Below are 17,500 nucleotides of genomic sequence, written 5' to 3'. Positions count from 1 at the left end.
AAAAAAAAAAAAAAAAGTTCCCATATTTCTACAGATAAAACCATAATTAATAAATGTTTTTCTTTGCCTGGGTTAATATAACTCTGGCATACCTCGTTTTCTGTTGCACCTGGGAAACACTGGGTACGCACCACGTTTTCTGCGAGCACTGCCACGCGGAAGGGCTGGCGCAGTCCCCCAGCCTCCACGCATGAATATGGGAACACTGCGGCTCTGCGGGAACGATTTATGCCTGCACACCGCGATGAAAAGTAAACATCATTCATTTTTTTATTCATTTCCTTTATCCTCCACGACTCCCTGATATGTGGAAGTACCCGTGTGTGCCTGCGTGCGCGTCTGTGCCTCTCTCTCTCTTTCTGTGTATGTGTGTGTGTGTTCGTGTGTGTGTGTGTGTGTGTTTACATGCAACGCAGTCTTAAATTGCATAATGAATAACAGTCCCTCGCGAGTTTGTCTTTCGGAAGCAACATCACCAAGACGACAGGTATGATGAGAGGAGGAGGAGGAGGAGGAGGAGGAGGAGGAGGAGGAGGAGGAGGAGGAGGAGGAGGAGGAGGAGGAGGAGGAGAGAGCGAATGGGAGCAGGTCAAGGAGGACGAAGAGTAGAAGGAGAAGGAAGATAGATGAGAAGGGAAAGGACGAATAGTAAAAGAAAAAAAAAGATTAAGAAAAGGACGTGAATGACGAATAAGTGGTGGAAAAAATTAAGGAAACTAGGAGGAGGAGAAGGAAAAATACGAGATGGACGAAGATGATGAATAGGAAAAGTTATGTAAGACGCTTAAGAAAAACAAGATTAGAACGAATAGGAAAAAAAAAGTGAAGGACAATGGAAAGAAAGGCGAACAGAAAAAAAAACGGAAGAGAAAATGGAAATAATGAAATAAAAAATACTTACGAAAAGAAAAAAAATGAGGAAAACGAAGGACAAGAAAAAAAGAACAGAATTAAATAAGTACATACTATAATTACTGAAATACTCCTTGATGAAAAAAATAAATAAATAAACAAAATAATAAACAAACGAAGAAAAGAAAAAAAAAAAAAAATATGATCTCGCAAAAAAAAAAAAAGGAATGAAAAATGCAGAAAGAATTTTTTAGTTGTAGACATGTAGAAGCCAAAGTACTTACAGGATATGCAAATAATTCACCTTTAATGTATTACTCTTTTTATCTTTTCTCTTGATATGAAAAAAAGTAAAATTAATCTAAATTCTTACCGTGAAAAGACCAAAAAATTATAATGCACAGTTTTTGTATATATTTTTATTTCAAATGTACGAGAGAGAGAGAGAGAGAGAGAGAGAGAGAGAGAGAGAGAGAGAGAGAGAGAGAGAGAGAGAGAGAGAGAGAGAGAGAGAGAGAGAATTATTGTCCCTCGTCCAAGAATAATAATTTGCTTCCTCTCTACACATGCTTTTCTTCTTTTCCTCTTCTTTCTCGTCTTCCTCTTCCTCCTCCTCCTCCTCCTACTCCTCCTCCTCCTCCTCCTCCTCCTCCTTCGCTGATGCGGCTGCTCTCTTCTTGATGAATCTTCCTCCTCCTCTTCTTCCTTCTCGCTCTTCGGTAATTTGTCCTCTCTCCCCCTCTTCCCCCCTCTCTCTCTCTCTCTCTCTCTCTCTCTCTCTCTCTCTCTCTCTCTCTCTCATTGAGTAAACCAATCACTTTATTTTGTATTTGTTTGTTTGTTTGTCGCGTGGTTATTTATTTGTGTGTGTGTGTGTGTGTGTGTGTGTGTGTGTGTGTGTGTGTGTGTGTGTGTGTGTGTGTGTGTGTGTGTGTGTGTGTGTGTGTGTGTGTGTGTGTGTGTGTGTGTGTGTGTGTGTGTCAAAGTATTAATCAATTAATATCAATCTATTTATCGTTCTACCTCAGTCTTCAGTCTGTCTTTTGTCTATCTGTCTGTATGTCTTTTGTCTGCCTATCTGTCATTCTGTCTTTTGTCTGTCTGTATTCCTGCCTTTCTCTCTCTCTCTCTCTCTCTCTCTCTCTCTCTCTCTCTCTCTCTCTCTCTCTCTCTCTCTCTCTCTCTCTCTCTCTCTCTCTCACACACACACACACACACACACACACACACAACATTAACCATAGCGAAGCCTCTGATCCTTTAATTGTTTACTTATTTATTTATGCACGGGGCAGAAGGAAGTATTTACCAACATTAGTCTTGCTTAAATCCGCCTTCCTGTAATTTATTTCTCTCACCATTTTTCGTGACTTATTTACAGTCCTCGCATGTCGCCTCCCAATCAAGCGTGAGATGATGAAAAACGTCCTTAAATTCTGTTCACTCTATTCGCTGTTTGCTCATGACAGTGGTTCTTCATCTTCCTGGAGCGGTGGTGTCCTCTCTAGTCCTCCTCCTCCCTCCTACAGTAGTCGTATATCATCTTCAGTCTCCACCGTTCCGTCCATCACTCCAGCCCTGCTATCTCCATTCACGATCATCACTTTTTTTTTTTTCATTGTTTTCATTCTTTTCATTATTCGGGTACTCCTATCATTGCTCTTCTTATTACCTTATTCATTCTCTCTCCTATCTTTTCACGTTATCAGTTACACATATCCATTCTTCTACTGTTCTACTGTTATTCCTTTCATCAACTCTTTCTACTCCTATCGTATTCTTGTCTCATTCCTTTCATCCTTAACTGTTACTCCTGCTACCATTCCTTCTATCATCTAACTCCACCTTCACCATCACCATATTTATCTCCCTTTCCATCACTCCTTCCATCTTGTTATTTCTGTTATCTTCCCGATTTTTCCTTTCATCCATCATTCTAACAGTCTTCCAGTCTTTTCCTTCCCAGGTTGTTATCCTTTCCATCCCTGTCCATCATCCTAACTGCTTTTCTTTACATGTATTTTATCATTCTAACTTATCTTTCTATTCCTTCCATCACCCGAAGTCTCATTCTTCCTAACTCTCATTTCCTTCCATCATTCCACTTGTTATATTTTCTTCCATTCCTTTCATCATCAACTGTCCTTTTTTTTTTTTCAACCGTTCCATCATTCTAACAGTCATCCTCTCCACCTTCCAAATCACGCCAACGCAGCCTCTCCAATCTCCCCAAGCATCACTTTCACCATCACCACCACCACCATTACATCACCTCCATTATTTCAAGCTATCATCCCTTCCATTACGTCCTCCATTCCACCGCCAGCATTCCTCCCAGCCACACAATCACATTCCCACTCTTCTCTTCGTCTCAAATAAAAATGCACGGTGGTTAACACTCGTCATTTTTCCGCCATTTTCATCATGGGGAAATTCCTTTGTCTTTGTGGAGGATGAAAAAGAAATGAATAAATGAAAGGATACTTAATTATTATTCCACGTATTAAAACAGCATGAAAAGTTGACCGTAATCAGATTCATTATATTTTATTCAGTGTCTTTTAGCGAGTTTGAGTGCCGTCCATTACAGAGTGAATTGTCCATTTTAGAGAGGGGTCGACGCTCTCCCCGCCTTCTAAATCCTTCATGTGTGTGTGATTTGAAAGACACAAATGCTTTACTTTTAAAACACAAAACTTTAAATACTTATTACTTAAAAATGCTCGTTATTTCAAATGTTCATCATCACTCAAACAAACGTTACTTGGGTACATTCATCAAGAAAATGTCTGACAACTTTGAAGTAATCATTATATCATTCTAAAATTTTGTTGATTATATTGCCTTGCTTTAAAAAACACTTCCGATTGTTTTACCTTAAAATAAACAAGATTATTCTAAATTGCTGATGTTTACCTGAAGACACTCACTATTACTTGACTTCCTTCTGCATTTCTATTTAAAACACGCTTACTTTAATTCAAAACAACTTCCTTCTGCATTTCTATTTAAAACACGCTTACTTTAATTCAAAACAACTTCCTTCTGCATTTCTATTTAAAACACGCTTACTTTAATTCAAAACACTCATAATTATTTATCACATTACTTCAAGTGACACAAAATTACTTTATATACAAGCCATTTACCTTTTCATTATTGTTTAACTTTATTTCATATATTTAACATTTATTTCATATGTTAAATATTCATATATTATTTTCTATTAAAGAAAACATGCTTACTTAATTCAAAACACTCATAATGACTTAATATTAATGATCTTTATCTTCTCATTATTGCTTATCTTTATTTTACATTATTCACAGATATACTACTTTAATTCAAAACAACCATAATTCCTAAACACAGTACTTGATTTCAAATAACACAAGCTTTCTTTATATTAATACTCTTAATCTTCTCATTATTACTTACTTTCTTTTGCATGACAAATTTTTTAACGCACGCTACTTAAATTCAAAATATACATTATTAGTTTATTTTACACTAAATCAAAGCACACATTATTTAGTTTTCTTTTGATTCTGATTTACGTCTTGCTTTATTTTTTACTTTACGAATGATTTTATTTCACTTTACTTTTAAAACCCTCATGATGAATTCTTTACCGCGCTACGAATCCAAGAGCAAAAAATGAAGCCTTTGATATTCTTCCAACTGTGAGTTTCCCATCTTTTTTTTTCTCCTCAGTACTAAAAAGGAAGAGGAAAAAAAAGAAAAAAATACAAACGAAGAAAAAAAAAATGAAACGACAGATGAAAATGTAACGTAGAGAAGATAACCCCACAAACTCTCTCTCTCTCTCTCTCTCTCTCTCTCTCTCTCTCTCTCTCTCTCTCTCTCTCTCTCTCTCTCTCTCTCTCTCTCACACACACACATGACACTTCTAAAATTTTCCCTTTTATATTTTTCCTTCACGGTTTTGCTTTTTGGTATTCGTTTGTTTCGTTGTGTTCTGATGTGGAACGAGAGAGAGAGAGAGAGAGAGAGAGAGAGAGAGAGAGAGAGAGAGAGAGAGAGAGAGAGAGAGAGAGAGAGAGAGAGAGAGAGAGAGAGAGAGAGAGAGAGAGAGAGAGAGAGAGTTATATATAGTAACAGCAATAGGAACGGTATATGGAAAGGGGAGTGTTTTCATTAAAAAAAAAAAAAAAAAAAAAAACAATAAAACAAGTCCCTTCTGCAGTCACACAAAAGACTCACTTTGCTACTTTCGTGGTGTTCGGTTCTTCTCTAAAAGGATTCACGTTAATTTTTCGTACAGTGCATAAAGGATTTTCCAGCATTGTGCGATTTTTTTTTAACTTGTATGAAAAATGTTAATACTTCACACAATGCTTGGAAAAAAAAACAACCAAAGTCCTTATCATTTTTATTTCAGTCAGTCCGCAGTAAATGGTGGATTATTCATTAGATGCTTAGTAAAATAATTATACGATTTACCTTTTTAATTTATCATAAATTAATAATAATAATACTATTTAACTTTTAATCTCTTGGAAAGAGTAGCAACTGAAATAATATCTTGTTTGATTAAAAAGATAATTAATCATTCATACGATAATTAAAATTAATAACAATAACATTTCTTTTAATTAATCATTTAGTAGAAAAAAAAATCCATCATTTGGAAAAGTAAATATACAAGTCATCTTTCATTTACTACAAATGGTAAATAAAATTAGCCATTAATCATTAGTGCAATACCTAGAATCAATAATAATATTTCCTAATTAATGATAAAAAAAAAAAATCAATAACAGTAACAAAAATCTTTTAGTCAAATAAAAAGTTAAGTTCATCTCTGAAATATTGGTAAAAAAATCAGGCAAATACCAACGGTGATAAAAAGTCAGGTTCTAAGCTCCTGTTTTTAGTTGGTGGGAGATTTGAGGACACTGTGGAGAGCTTTGAGAGGAAATGAACTTTGACGAATTAAATGCTGATTTGGTAGTGATGGTGGTGGTAGTGTGAATAGTAAAGCAACAATAATACTAACAGGAAAATTATTATTATTATTATTATTATTATTATTATTATTATTATTATTATTACCGTACTATTATTATTATTACTATTATTATTATTATTATTATTATTATTATTATTATTACCGTACTATTATTATTATTATTATTATTATCATTATTATTATCATTAGTAGTAATAGTACTAGTTACAGCAGCAACAATAACAAGAAAACACTACTACTACTACTATTACTATTACCACCACCACTAATAATAATAATGAAAATTATAATAATGATAGCGACAACAACAATGATAGTGATAACAACAACAACAACAACAACAACAACAACAACAATAACAACAACAACCTCCCCTGCTCATAAATTTTCACGGAGCACAACATAAAAAAGCACATAAATCTTCAAGCAGCAATAAAAGAAATAAAAAAAAGTCCATAGAATTATTAAACAGGAAATAGAAAACGATAACTCAAAAAAATAATCACAATAAATAAAAAAAAATATATAAAGCAAGCCAAGAAAAACAAAAAACTTGAATAAAAAAATAAACTTGCTGGAAAAAACAAACAAAACAAATAAATCAAAACAAAACAAACACTAGACTAGGGAGAGAGAGAGAGAGAGAGAGAGAGAGAGAGAGAGAGAGAGAGAGAGAGAGAGAGAGAGAGAGAGAGAGAGAGAGAGAGAGAGAGAGAGAGAGAAAATATTAGCGAGGCAACATTATCTTTTGACCCAAAGTAATACAATAAAAAGAAAGAAAAAAGCAAGAGAAAAAGAAAAAAGGAAAACGAAATAAATTTCTCTCTCTCTCTCTCTCTCTCTCTCTCTCTCTCTCTCTCTCTCTCTCTCTCTCTCTCTCTCTCTCTCTCTCTCTCTCCCCTGCAGTCCCCTTCCCTCCAGGGTCCTCATTTACCTGTGCTAATTAGGTCAGGTGACGCGGCGCCCTCTGGCTCGGAGTATTGAGGAAGGAAGTATTTCATTCACTCCTGCTTGAATTTATTGTGTACGTCGCTTAGAGTCCAAAGAGGGGAATCAGGAGCCAGTCTGGGGACCTTATTAGGGTGTGAGAAAGTTAAGACAGGGAGGGAAGGAGAGAGAGAGAGAGAGAGAGAGAGAGAGAGAGAGAGAGAGAGAGAGAGAGAGAGAGAGAGAGAGAGAGAGAGAGAGAGAGAGAGAGAGAGAGAGAGAGAGAGAGAGAGCGCTAAAAATTCATCTATGTTTTCTTGTTCCTTTGTTTAAAAATTTCACGACACACAAGAGCGTGGGAAAATCGGAAAGTGGCGATCCTGACCTTTGACAAATCCTGCTAGCTTGTGATGTAATTTTCATGACCTTAATTGTCTGCACGTGACCTCAGCTGACCTTCTGACTTTACGCTCGCTTCCGTGGTCTTGGTAGCGAGTACTGGAAATGCTCCGCGCCACATCATTCCCACTTCACGAAATAAAACCTTTACAAAATTCTCTACTTCATATTCCGTCCGAAATTTTTGTCCTCTAGAAAAAAAAAAAAAAAGAACAATTAGTTTTCTTTTCTCTTATTAACAATCATATATTTATTTCAGTCACTCTTCTGTACGTCTATAGATAAGTTTATTAAGGTTCTCAACGAATCTTAGTTTCTTGTTTTCTTATGGTTCCTTAGATAGAAATAAAAAAAAATAAAATAAAAATAAATAAATAAAATAAATAAAAGGATATCACATGTTGTTTTTACCTTGTCAGTATTCAAATTATTCACTCTCAATTTTTCAAGTTTTCAGTCATTTTCTTTTGTACATGACAGATAAAGTTTTAAATAGGAGAACCCAATTAATGTTTTACACATATTAATATAAAGATTTTAATACTTGTTACGTATTTTTAAGTATTTTGGCTAATTTAACAGTTTTTACTATTTTTTACGTAATCAACTTGCATCGAAGGGAGTGCAGCCGGCCTTCTTTTGTTTATTTTTCTGTTCTGACCACAAAATCAGAGCGACAGTTTTCTTGCCCTTGAGAGAGAGAGAGAGAGAGAGAGAGAGAGAGAGAGAGAGAGAGAGAGAGAGAGAGAGAGAGAGAGAGAGAGAGAGAGAGAGAGAGAGAGAGAGAGAGAGAGAGAAATAAAGAATAAAGCAGAAAGCACACAAAATTTTCACGACTGTCAACTTTTATTTTTTCATTCCGTCATTTCCATTGTTTTCGTTTGGCTCACGCTCGAGATGTTGCTTCCCTTCAGTATTCATATAGATTTATTCCTTTTCGATTTTGACAAGCCAGCCACGCACGGCACGGCACGGCACGGCACGGCACGGCACACTGGCCCGGTTATTCTCTTCCTTTATTCATATTTTTAAAAGTTACCACTGACCTCAAACCTAAAAAAATAAAAGAATAAATAAAAAAAAAAAAAAACATTTATTCTGTCTCTGTATTAAACACATGTACGAAAAAATACACAAACACACACCCATTTACGGTCATAAATCAGGAGGAGGGGATATGGGAGGTTTTGGGAGGGGGAGAAGGGTGAGAGGGGACGGTGAGAGTAAGGGTGAGGTAATGATTCAAGGTGAGAGGGAGAGTGAGAGGGGGATGAGGCTTAATCTAGGGAGAGGGAGGGAGAGTCACAGAAGAAATTAATGAAGTGTGAATTAGAATCCGTGAATAGAAACGAGAGAGAGAGAGAGAGAGAGAGAGAGAGAGAGAGAGAGAGAGAGAGAGAGAGAGAGAGAGAGAGAGAGAGAGAGAGAGAGAGAGAGAGAGAGAGAGAGAGAGAGAGAGAGAATGGCGCAGGGAGAATAAAAGGGAGGGAGATGGAAGGGATAGGAGGAGGAGAAAGGGAAAAAGGAGGAGGAGGAGGAGGAGGAGGAGGAGGAGGAGGAGGAGGAGGAGGAGGAGGAGGAAGAGCGGTGAGAAGGGTAGGCGGAAGGGTTGAGAGCTGAGGGCGGGAGGGAGGGAGGAGTAAGAGGCTGGGTAACTCAGTATGCCCTCAACCTTCGTGGTGTGAGGACGTGTGCCAAGGAGGGTTCTGTGTTGCCCCGCCCTCCGCGCTCGCTCTCGATACAAAACTTCGTACGCTCCAAGAACACGAATGCTATTGGTTCTGAAGGCAAGACCGAGGCAAATTACGTATAAAATAAGTCATTCACACATACGTACTGCATAATAAGTGGTGAATTTTACGAGTTTTAGTCTGTTTTTGTTCAGTCGCGTCGTTAAACTTTTGTGAAAGAGACGGTGAGTGAAGCTTTAGCGGAGTGAGTGAAGTCATTCGTCATAACAATCTTACCAGTATTTATTTGTCGTTCCGCGTCGTTTTTCCTCATAATTATTCGTCAGCGGAACTGGACATTTTAAAGAATACGGAAAGACATTGAAAAGAAAGAGAGGAAGAGAGAAGAAAAGGTAAAAAATAAACTGGTAATGCTAGAAATGTGATGAAAAGTGGTGAGGAAACATGAATTTACCTGTCTACCACCACACGTCCTGACCTTAACTAATTACCCCACACCTGTCCAGCAAAACAGTCACCACACCTGTCTATACACCTTTCCATCAGAACACACGTATCCTAACACATGTCACCACACACCTGCCTATCACCACACACCTGTCACTATATACCTTCCACACACATCTGTCAACCACTCACCCCTCGCTACACAACTGTCATTCATCCAATCTATTCCGTCCCACACCTGTCCAAACGTGTTCCCTTCACACCTGACTATTGCTGCACCTCCCACACCTGTTACCTGGCCAGTAATTGAAACTTTCAGAGGAGAGCACAATCATTTTATCCACACCTGAAGATGATGATGATGATGATGATGATGATGATGGTGGTGGTGGTGGTGCTGGTGGTGGTGTTGGTGGTGATTTTCAAGGTGCTGATAATGATGCTGCTGCTGCTGATGATGGATTTAAGGCTCACTAATTAACTACTCATTAATCAATTATTAACTCGTCAATGGTTCCTGCTTTTAACTATTACTGTACTTGTTGATGCATCTTTCATTATTTTATCATAGTTTTGCCTCGTTTTCTCTTTATTTCCACTTACTCTCGCTTTTTCATTTTTTCTTATTGTCTGTCTGCTTTTATATTGTCTTTGGTTCGGTTTCTTTGTTCCTTTTACTATTCTGCTTTACATTTACTTACATTAACTTTTAGTTATTTTTTCTTATCATATTTTCTTATTCTTTCTTTTTAGCGTCTTCTTATTCTCCTTCTTTCGTATCGTATTTTTTTCTTCTTCTTTAGTATCGTATCTTTTATATTCTTTTTTCTCTTCTTTCTTCTTCTTCTTCTTCTTCGTTATTTTTTCTTATCATATTTTCTTATTCTTTCTTTTAGCGTCTTCTTTTTATTCTCCTTCTTTCGTATCGTATTTTTTTCTTCTTCTTTAGTATCGTATCTTTTATATTCTTTTTTATCTTCTTTCTTCTTCTTCTTTTTCTTCTTCTTCTTCTCCTCCTCCTCCTCCTCCTCCTCGGTGCAACTGCTTTACTCTTCACAAATCTACGACTGCGGCTGCTTGCATTTCTTTTGCCAATGTTACTTTCCATAATTCTCTTTCATTACCACTGCTTGACTCTTTCCTTCCCGAGCACTCCAGTATTTGCACCTCGTCTCCTGTTCCTGACGGATGGACACATTACAACAACTGTTTGAAGAGCTGCCTTGTGTACGTGAACTGATGTACTGGCGTCTTGCACTCACTTGTTTTTTTTATTGATGTTTATGAAGCGTTAAGTTCTTAGTTTTTTTTTTCTTGTGTCCGTCTGTCTAAGTTCTTTGTTCTTCTGTTCTCTGTGAAAGGGATGGGATATTGAACACTACTGTACGCTGATAACATGTCTGTCCAATTTTATTTCTTCTACCCTCTCTGGAAGGGATGCAGTAATGATCACCACTACGTATGCACTGATAACAATAAATAATGATGAGAATGAAAATTTTCGCTTTTATGCACAGATTGCAAGTCGGTTTTAGTTTTTTTTGTACTATTCTCTTTAGAAGGGATGCAATAATGATCACTACTACATATGCACTGATAATAATAAACAACGATGATGAGAACAATGAAAATGATCGCTACAATGCACCAGTAACAATGACAATTATGAAAACAATGAAAATAATCGTTACTATGCACTGCTAACAAGTCGGTTCTCAGTTATTTGTTCTATTCTCATTGTAAGGATTCAGTAACGCTCACCATTACTGATAACGATGACTGAGAATGGTGAAAACAACAATGATAATAATGAAATGATAATGTCCACGCTTCACACGGGCAGGCCTAATGACGGGCCGATCAGTGCAAACAATGAAAAAAAAAAGGGGGAGAGCGGCAAAAATGTCATTATCGTCAATATAATTAGCATTGTTACAAATATACGAGGTAATGACTGCATTTATTACGACAATTAAAACTAAAAAGAGGCGACGGTGTGGAAACTTCATATGCGAGAAATACCATTGAAAAAATAGCTTGTGTATATGTGTGTTGAGAGAGAGAGAGAGAGAGAGAGAGAGAGAGAGAGAGAGAGAGAGAGAGAGAGAGAGAGAGAGAGAGAGAGAGAGAGAGAGAGAAACTAGTCTATGTACATTCTTAAAATCAGTCAGTTTCTATTTTCCTCTGTTTGTTTCTGTCCATCTATGTTTTATTTACCTCTATCTACTTCCTTTTGCTTCGAGTGTTTTTCTGTGTTTTATCTATATTTTAATCACGTTTATTCTGTTTATCTTTTTATGAATTTTGTTTTCATCTTCCTTTCGTCCATTTTCGTCTTTTATTTTATATTCACCTTTTGCTTCACTTTTCTCGTTTTTTCCCTTCCTTCCCTCTTTATTCGCCTCATTTCTTCTTCTCCTTCGTTAAAATCGTATAATTCTTCCTTTTCTCCTTTCTCCTCCTCCTCCTGTTCTTCTTCTTCTTCTTATCTTGGTTATTTCTGATTACCTTCTTCCATTTTTATCCATTTTCATCACTCTCCTTAATTTATCCACCTTCTTCCTTTCCTGCTATATTTCTCTCTCCTTTGTCTCTGTCTGCTATTCTTCTCTTTCTCCTGTCTCCTCTCTTTCCTTTTCCTTCTTACTTCCTTCCATCCCAGATATTTTTACGATCTCTTTTTCTCCATACTTTGCTCTTGTCTCCTACTTTTACTCCTCTCTCTCTCTCTCTCTCTCTCTCTCTCTCTCTCTCTCTCTCTCTCTCTCTCTCTCTCTCTCTCTCTCCCTTATTCTTCATTCCTCTTCCTTTATCTCTCTGTTTCCTCTCCCTTTAGTGCAATCTTCCTCTCCTCTTTCCTTGTCTCGTGTTCTCGTCCATTTCTCTCTATCATTTTTTTCCCTTCTGACGTTTTCTTTCTTTCCTCCAGCCTTCTGTTGTATCCTTTCATTTATCAGCGTATCTATCTTCCTTCTTATTCATCTTCCTCTATCCCTTCTTTCTTTAAGCTCAACATGGATTTCCTCCCATCGATTTATTTATTGCAGACTGTGTCCCTTCCTCTCTCTCACTCCTCTTCTTCTTCTTTTTCCTCTTCCTTTTCTCTTGTTTTTTTTTTCCTATTTATTTTTCATCTTTAGCATTTCATTGTTTTTTTTTTTTTCTAACTCCTTTTCGTATTGCCAATTGTGTCCTTTCCTTTTTTTGCCTTCTTCTCTTTCTCTCCTCTTCCTCTTCCTCTTCTTTTTCTGTTTATTCCTTTTACCAGTTATCCCATTTTATTTTATTTTTCTTTCTAACTCCCTTTACTTATTGCCAATTGTTTCCCTTCCTCTCTTTCTCTTCTCTTCTCTTCTCTTCCTCCTCCTCCTCCTCTTGCCTTCCCTCTATTTTCTTCCCTTTTTCTTGTCAATTCATTTATCAGTTATGGCATTTCATTGTTTTCACTTTCTAACTCCTTTATTTATTGCCACTTGTGCCCTTCCCTCTCTTTCTCTCCTCTTCTTTCTATTCTTCTTATTTTCCTGTCTATTCCCTTTTTCATCTACTCCACTGTTTTTTCTTACTCTTATTTATTGCCAATTGTGTTGTTTCCTTTCCTTCTTTCCTCGTTCTTCTCTTTTTCATTTCCTCTCTTTCACTTCTCTTTTTTTCTTTTATTCCTTTTTCCATCTATCCCGTTTTATTGATTTTTCTCTAATTCCTTTATTTATTGGTTTTATTTACAGTTGTATAATTTTCTTTCTTTTCCTCCTGTTCGTTTCTTTTCCATCTCTTCCCTACGTATTCCATCCTCTGTTATTTGTTCTTTTTCTCTTTCCCATGTTCTTTTTTTCTCGATATTTCTATGGCCTTTTTTTCTTCTCTTTCCTATGCATATCACATTCAATACCCTCTCTCTCTCTCTCTCTCTCTCTCTCTCTCTCTCTCTCTCTCTCTCTCTCTCTCTCTCTCCTTTTTTCTATATACAGATGATCAATTTCCCCGTATTTTCTTTCCTTTTTCCTATTCACACATTCCTTTCCATACCACCATCATTCTCGCCTCTCCCTCCAGCTTCCTCTTTCTCTCTCTCTCGTTTCCATTTCCTTCCTTCCTTCCTTCCTTCCTTCCTTCGTAGATATTTTTATGACCCCCTTTTTTTTTCCCTGCCTCTTTTCCTCTCCCTTTCCAACCACTTAGGAAGAAACTATTACACTCCTTCCATAAGACCCATTACTAGCCTCCCATTCACCATTTTGTTGTCTTGGGGTGAGTCATGATACCTGCCCCCCCTCTCTCTCTCTCTCTCTCTCTCTCTCTCTCTCTCTCTCTGTCTCTAACATTAAGTCTTTCTCTAATGTCCCCTTCTCTTACAATCGTAATTTCTGTTCTCTATTCTTTCCTGCCTCCCCCACCATTCTCTCTCTCTCTCTCTCTCTCTCTCTCTCTCTCTCTCTCTCTCTCTAAGTCTTTCTCTAATGTTCCTTCTCTTGCAATCATAATTTCTCTCTCTCTCTCTCTCTCTCTCTCTCTCTCTCTCTCTCTCTCTCTCTCTCTCTCTCTCTCTCTGATACTAAGTCTTTCTCTAATGTTCCTTCTCTTGCAATCATAATTTCTGTATTCTATTTCTATTCTTTCTCCCTCCCTTACCCCCCTCTCTCTCTCTCTCTCTCTCTCTCTCTCATTCGTGACGTCATCCCGCGGGCCACAGCTTACCGGATCAGCCTCTGCCTAAGCTTACTCGTGTGGCGGGGACTGGTTCGAAGCTTACCGCAGTATTTTACAGTCCTGCCTTGGCCCGCCTGAAGACTGAGGGGCGAGCGGGGCCGAGCGATACAGGGTGATATGTACAGTTAGTGCGTGCCACCTAAGTGTGTTTCTGCGGTGTGTGTGTGTGTGTGTGTGTGTGTGTGTGTGTGTGTGTGTGTGTGTGTGTGTGTGTGTGTGTGTGTGTGTGTGTGAGGAAGGTGAGGATGTGTGTGTGTGTGTGTGTGTGTGTGTGTGTGTGTGTGTGTGTGTGTGTGTGTGTGTGTGTGTGTGTGTGTGTGTGTGTGTGTGTGTGTGTGTGTGTGTGTGTGTGTGTGTGTGTGTGTGTGTGTGTGTATAGCAACTGCGTGTATTCCTGAATCCTAAGGAATAAGTTACACTAAGATTCTATAAATAGTGACATTTTTTTTTCAGTATTCCAAATGATAAAGAATGTGTGTGTGTGTTTATGTGTTAGTGGGGAGAGAGAGAGAGAGAGAGAGAGAGAGAGAGAGAGAGAGAGAGAGAGAGAGAGAGAGAGAGAGAGAGAGAGAGAGAGAGAGAGAGAGAGAGAGAGAGAGAGAGAGAGAGAGAGAGAGAGAGAGAGAAATGCACACACACAAAGATAGAAACAGACAGGCATAAATAAGTATAGACAAACAGAAAGACAAACATAGAAAAATTATAGCCACACACACACACACACACACACACACACACACACACACACACACACACACACACACACACACACACACACACACACACAAACTCACACACCATTAAGTAAGAATAACGAGCATACACATAAAACACAGATAAAACAAACTCACTGATTTACTGCATTAACCTTACGCGGAAAAGACGCTCAAAAAATATACAGTAATCTTCACTTTTCACAGGAATTTATCATCTCTTTCATCACAGTCCCAAAGAGCAAGGAATCCTACATAACGACGTATTCTGTATTCACAAGTACTGTTTATGATGAGCATACCAGGTAATTGACTCTCCCATCGCATTGTTTTTCTTGCATTGCCTCAGTTTAAGTGTCTTTTCATTAGTTAACTTGTCTTTTCTTTGGGAAGTGGCAAAATGGGAGGTTTATTTTGGGGGGCATATATTTATTTATTTATTTATTTTTTTTTTTGTGTGTGTGTTCGATCAGATTTTTTTCATTTCCTTCCTATGCAAATTAAGTAAAGGTGGTTATCTTAATCTGTGTTGGTTTTCTGTTTTCATATGTCATTTATTTATTTATTTATTTATTTTTTGCAAATTTGACTAGAGTTTGCTTCCTTCCTTTTTCTCTTTCTTTCTTCCTTTCTTTCTTTCTTTTTTCCTTTCTTCTCTCTTTTCTTTCTCTCTTCCTTATTTCTTCCTTCCTTCCCTCATTTTTTCTTTCTTTCTTTCTTCTTTCCTTCCGTTTTTCTTTCTTTCGTCCTTTCTTATCTTTCTTCCTTTCTTGGTTCCTTTCGTTTTTCTTTCTTTCCTTCTTTCTTCTTTCTTTCCTTTTTCTTCCTTCCTTCTTTTTCCTTTTCCTTCTTTCTTCCTTCCTTTCTTTCCTTCCTCTTTCCTTTCCTTTCCTTCTTTTCTTCTTCCTTCTCCTCTTTCTTTCCTCCTTTCTTTAATTTTGTTCCTTTCTGCCTTTCTTTTCGTTTCTTTTTCTTCCCTTCCCTCTTTCTTTCCTTCTGCTCTCACGGGAAGGACTCAAATGATTTTCACGACAGACTCAAGTGACTTCCTTCCCCACAAAGTAAATTCGATTCTTTTCTTTGCTTTTCTATTTTCAGGACCCACTCTTTAATTTTTATCCCCTAAAGCGATCCAAGTTACTGTTTCCTTCCCTGCCGTTATCTATTTATTTATTTTTTCCTGAAAGAACTCGAGATTTTTATTATCCAAGTGTATTTTTTGATCTGTGTTTTTCCCAGGGTAGATTTCAGTTACGTTTCTTTTTCTTTTTCTTTTTTTTTTGCTTGTTAGAAGGAATTTGCTTATTATACATTGCAAGAAAAAATAAGGAAGATGGAAAGGATAAGATGAACGGAGGAAAGAAGGATAGAAATCGAGATGGAAGGAAGGAAGGAAGGAAGGAAGGAAGGAAGGAAGGAAGGAAGGAAGGAAGGAAGGGAGGGAGGAAGGAAGGAAGGAAGGGAGGGAGGAAGGAAGGAAGGAAGGAAGGAAGGAAGGAAGGAAGGAAGGAAGGAAGGAAGGAAGGAAAGGAAAGAAGGAAGGGATGGAGGGAAGAAGGAAGAAAGGAAGGAAGAAATAGAAAGGAGAGAGAGAGAGAGAGAGAGAGAGAGAGAGAGAGAGAGAGAGAGAGAGAGAGAGAGAGAGAGAGAGAGAGAGAGAGAGAAATACAGACAGACAAATAGAAAGCACTATTACAAAAAGGCTGAAGTTAAATGAAATAAGATAAATAGGAGGAAGAGAAAGTATGAAGGAGAAGGAGGAAGAGGAGGAGAAGGAGGAGGAGGAGGAGGAGGAGGAGGAGGAGGAGGAGGAGGAGGAGGAGGAGGAGGAGGAGGAGGAGCTTGTAAGAGTGAGAAAGTGGAAGTAGCAAAATGAAAAAAAAAAAAGAGAGAGCGAGAGAGTCTTCCTATAAATCTTAAAGCATTGTCTTCTCGCATTTGGAGAGAGAGAGAGAGAGAGAGAGAGAGAGAGAGAGAGAGAGAGAGAGAGAGAGAGAGAGAGAGAGAGAGAGAGAGAGAGAGAGAGAGAGAGAGAGAGAGAGAAAGGAAGCGAATAATCAACAAAGAATAATGTAAAAGGAGAAGGAGACGAAAGAATAAGAAGAGAAGAAGGTGGAGGAGGGAAATTAGAAAAAAGAACATAACAAGATGAGATGAAAGGAATACATTAGAATAAAAGTAAAAATGAATAAAAATAATGAAAGAATAAAAGGAAAAAAACCCACGAAAATATAACCAGATGGAGTGTGGGAGGAAGGAAAGAATGAAGGAAATAAAGACAGGAGATGATAATAAAGATAAATAAATGAGGAAAATATGTAAGAAGAGCGTTAATTTTCAGCACATTTCATCACCACCACAATCACCACCATTACCACCACCACCATCACCATCACCACCATCTACATACTTCCTCTTTCGCCAACAAGGATAAACCCACCACCACCACTACTACTACCACCACCACCACCACCACCACCATTGCCACCACCATCATCACATTTCTTTCCTCCACAGCCATCATCTTTGCATTCCTTCTCCATTACCTTCTTCACCACCACTCTCCCTCTCTCCCTCTCACCACCACCGCTGCCTCCATCACCACCACCATTAGCTCCGGCCATTCTCAAACGACACGTGCTATTAATCAGCTGTTTCTTCCCTCCTTCCTTTCATTTCTTCATAGGGAAAGCACCACCACATGCCTACCAATATCTCAGCCAATGGCCTTGTCGTGTGGTACTGCCGCCTTCTCATCCTCTTCCTCC

General features: G+C 37.8%; 1 protein-coding gene and 1 long non-coding RNA gene across 6 annotated transcripts in view; one reads left to right on the top strand and one right to left on the bottom strand.

Annotated features, from left to right (window-relative positions):
* Positions 1-17,500, bottom strand: part of LOC135090126 (uncharacterized) — a 204,360-nt gene that overhangs the window by 92,080 nt on the left and 94,780 nt on the right. The window lies entirely within an intron of this gene.
* LOC135090125 (hemicentin-1-like) overlaps positions 8,781-17,500 on the top strand; it is a 303,061-nt gene continuing 294,341 nt past the window's right edge. The window contains exon 1 of one of the 2 annotated variants that reach the window (XM_063986500.1): positions 8,781-8,958. The gene's annotated coding sequence lies outside the window, so the exon portion shown is untranslated. Of the gene's footprint in view, positions 9,087-17,500 lie in introns of both variants that reach the window. The other variant, XM_063986501.1, reaches the window with a different exon arrangement.

The sequence above is a fragment of the Scylla paramamosain genome, chromosome 34 (assembly GCF_035594125.1).
Source record: "Scylla paramamosain isolate STU-SP2022 chromosome 34, ASM3559412v1, whole genome shotgun sequence".
Lineage (NCBI taxonomy): Eukaryota > Metazoa > Arthropoda > Malacostraca > Decapoda > Portunidae > Scylla > Scylla paramamosain.
The sequence above is the reverse complement of the archived record's forward strand: the minus strand, read 5'-3'. Positions and strand labels throughout refer to the sequence as shown.